Consider the following 4,263-nt stretch of genomic DNA (forward strand, 5'->3'; position numbering starts at 1 on the left):
TGTCATTTTGAAAGGTAAACCAGGAAAGCCTCTGATAAATGACAGGAGAAATTCAAATATTTCTCATCCTCCCTCAAGAAACCACATTCAAATGTGTTCAAGCAAAGACACTGTTGATGTACTTTCTAGTCTCAAAGCCAGACCAATGCTATTACTTATTTGCTGGGCCAAAGCAATTTATGAGTCAGTCAATCTACAGTCCGTCAAGAGTGTAGCACAGTAGTTTCTAAGTTACAGCAACAATTTCCTTTGATAGCTTTTATTGAATTCAAATAACATACTTCAAAGAGGACACCTCAGCTTCCTGAGGTAATGAATATGAGTTAATACCAGCAGCTGTCTTGGCAAAAGAAAGCTATTACCAAACTGAAAAGGTGTAACTAACCCTAAGGGCAACCCGGAAGAAGCTCTTCATGTCAGTGCCATTCCGACATTGTAGCGGGGGGGGGGGGGGGGGGGGGGGGGGGGGAAGAGGAATGTCCTGGACTTGAGGGACCCAAAGTGAAGTGCTGAGGGAAGGCTATATGTGTGTGTATTTAAACCCTGATTGCTGGGATTAGCTAGACAGCTCATGCTGTCTCTGACTAGAGGCTTCCGAAATGAGGGACATGTAATGGAACCAGTTTTCTGCCTCAGGAGAAAATCTTCTCATGCATTCATGTTTTGTGCATTTATCAGATGTTTGTGAATGCAAGAGCTTTCTCTCATAGTAGCCACAAACTGTTTGGAGTGGTGTAACACAGTGAAGTATGCAGAAGCATCTGCTTTGTTCTGCGCTTGTTCCCATGAGGTGACTTGTACTCTGTAGAGTGTCCTGTTCTTTTGGTGGCTCTTTGCTGAAGTTGGGGAAGTGAATTTTGTGAAGTGAAATACGGTCACTGCGTAGTGTGCTTGGATCAGGGTGGGTATTCTGGAGTCAGGTCAGACTCGTACGTAACAGTTTGTGTTCAGTGTGGTCTTGTGTCTTAGCACTGACTTTTTTTTTTTTCTAGTAGTGCAAAGGGTCAGAAAATAATGGCAAATATATAAAAAAAGTAGAAGAAATATTGTGTGTTTGTGTGGAATCAATTATTTATACCACCAAGTAGGATGTGTATTAATTATTTTTACTTGTCTTTACTCTCCAGGTAGCACCATGACTAGCAGAAAAAAGTATAGTCATTTGCATAGAAAAACTATATCCTGTCTAATCCTTTTCAAGCTCTTTTCTCTCCAAGTGCCAAATGATGTCTGACCCACCTTTGTTTTAATCAGAAGCACTAGCAGCCTGATGCAGCCCTGTGGGAAAACTCTTTGAGCTTTGCAGATTGTTTATCACCGAGAAGCTAAAGCAGATGTTGGAGCAGAAAGAAATTATGCCAGGACTCGGTAAGATGAATGTCAGGGGAAAAGATAATGGCAGAAAACAAAATGAGAGACTAGGCTGGACTGGGTGAGAATAAGTGGGGGAAAATGAGGACTGACTGAGAACAAAGTTTTGAGTTGAGAATGCAAGATAGTAAGACTCAAGGACTGGGGAAGAAAGGCTGGGAGCAGAAAGATGTCAACAGCATAAAAGGGGAAAAGGTAATGGAAGAGAAGAGAAAACAAGAGACTAGGCTCAATCGGAACAGAATAAATGGAGGAACATTGAGGGCTGATTGAGATAAGTGACCCTAAAAGGATCTGTTTGACCTAAACTTGAAGGCAGGAGCCCTTAGTAGCAGTAAGAAGCCATTGTTGGCTGCATTTACGTAAAAGAGTAATTTCTCTGTGTGCCGTAATCTTTGATAGCAAGTGTATTTATTTACACTGAATTCTGGTTCTGAAGGCCAAGCTTTTCCTTCTGCCCTCTCTTCTGGTCCTCAGAAATGTTCCATCAGTGTCTGGTGTTACTCTGTGGTCTCCCGGACAACATGCTTAGTCTTAGCTATGAGCTGATAAATCACCACCATTACCTCTTTGCTGTGCACATTCGACAAATCTCTTCCTATTCAGTTTTTATCAGTGATGCCATGACAAATGCCATGCAGTGTCTCATTGCAAAATGAAAGCACGAGCAGACACTTTTATGGTAGATTTCTGAATTGAATGCTCAGTTCCACAGAAGGTGATGCTAGATTTTAAACTGAGTATGTTTAAAATTTGAGAAACAGGATCTGCCTCATCAATTCTGACTATTGTTGAACTTTAGATATAAATTAGCTTGTACTACCACAGTCTTAATGAAATAAGTGTATTTCAGTGTTCCGTGTTAAAGAAAAAGAGAATTGGAAATCACGGAGTTGGATGGGAGCATAAAAAAGAAGGATCAGGTTAAAATTGTAATTTAAAAGTGTGTTTCCCACATGTGTTGATGCTGGCCCTGAAGCCTAACCTACAGTTCAGGTTTTGGATTGTCGGCTCTTTTCATCGATTCTTTACAATGTAAGTAAAATGAAACTTGGATTAAATCTGAAGAGACAGTTATAGCTTTCCATGCTATTGAACAGAAAATGATTTCCAAGCTTTTTATATGTACATTGTCTTTAGTAGTTTGACCATCTTGTGATCATAGATTTTCAAAGTTGTCTTGCTGATGATTGTAAAAGCATATCTGCTGCCCTGACAAGTATGAAAACAAGAGCATCCCCATTAGAGTAGCAGGTGGGAGAGCTGTTAATCAACCGAGTGCCTTACGAAGGGGAGAACTGAAAGGTCTTCCTCAGGTAAGGCTTGATCCAGAGCCTACTGAAGTCAGCAGGTGGCTTTGAATCAGATCTGGCCTGCAGTGTTTCAGGTGAAACTAACAGTAAAGCAGAAGCTGCCATGGATATTTGTTTCCACAGATTCTCCCGTAGATTCATCTCTGCTACACTACATCAGGGGGGTTTAGTGATTTATTTTTTTTTGGGGGAGGCAGGCTGGGGGAGGCCAGGGGGAGGCAGATGTAAGACTTTCCTGGCACTGAGAGTTCAGGGCACGCTGTGCACTATTGAACAGGACAATGACTAAACAAGTGCCAGCTTTGACACAAACCTATTTTACCTGGAAGCAGTGCAGGTAGAATTGGAGACCTGGAATAGTTCTACCTGCCTAGATTATCTTGCTCAGCCTCTGAGCTGTTACAGAGCACAGGATCTTTCTCCTGCTGCAGAATTCTGTCTCAGCCTCTGCTGCATTCCTCTAGGCTGTTTTTCTGCCAAGGCCTCTGAGAAGCTACTGTGTAATCTTGGTGTGCTGCTGGCTCATCTGCAGCAGGCTCCTGAAATCTCACATGCTGTGGGTTTACTGCAGTTAGTGTGCACCGTCTACACTGGCAATAGTTGAAGAGGAATTCATTTGACCCTCAGGAGAACAGCAAATTACACTGCAGGTTTTTTCTGTAGCTAACTTGATACTTTTATTAATTGCACAGAGCAAGCGAGTCCCTGTTTATAGCATGGAGCTTTGCTGGTTTTTGCTACACTTGATTGTCCACCTCCAGCCCTTGTGAGCTAGTCAGCTTGAGTGAAAAGCATTGCTTCAGCTGGAGAATAGTGTTTGGTGGAAACTGAGTGAGCTTTAGTGCTCAGGATGGAGGTGAAGTGGTTCTGCTGTGACAGCCTATAGTAATCCATAGATTGCTCACATGCAGTTTGTTTGGATGTAAAATATTGTTTATGTAGGGAGTACTTGGTGTTTTCTAAAAGAAAAAATTGTAGTTTTTAGGGTTCTGCGTTTTCATTCCATTCACATGTTTTCTCGTGTTACTTTCAAAAGCAGAGATGTCAGTTTTCTCCATGCTGGCTATTTACAGATGATTTGGTGAGGACTAAATCCTCCCTGAACATAAGCAGTCAAGAGTGTTTGCGTGCCATGTATTACTTCACCTGGTTGTAGTGTAATGCCATCTTGTGGAGTTGTTTTTACATTGTTCTAGCTTAAATTGAGTTTCAAAGTCTGTGGGTTTGGCAAGCGCTTTCCCTTTTCCTCAGATGTGCTCATTTGTCTTGTCGTAAGATACGGAATAAAGCACCAAGCTCTAAATCATTATTAATAGGAATAAATAATTCATGGCTTTAAAATAATTCAAAGGCACTTATAGATAGGTGTTCAAGGAGACAATTTAAAACTGTTGATCAATGTGTTAAGTATCTATTTTCATGTACCACGATATTCTTCTTACTGCCATTATAACAAAGGAGAATTTAATGGAAGATGTGAAGGAGAACCAAAAAGTGCCCTTTTGTACCTGTTAGCTCTTAACTTGACAGAAAGTATTTTGTCTGAAAAATGAACAACTAGATTGTGGAAGCTTTCACT

The sequence above is a fragment of the Lathamus discolor genome, chromosome 6 (genome assembly GCF_037157495.1).
Source record: "Lathamus discolor isolate bLatDis1 chromosome 6, bLatDis1.hap1, whole genome shotgun sequence".
NCBI classification, from domain to species: domain Eukaryota; kingdom Metazoa; phylum Chordata; class Aves; order Psittaciformes; family Psittacidae; genus Lathamus; species Lathamus discolor.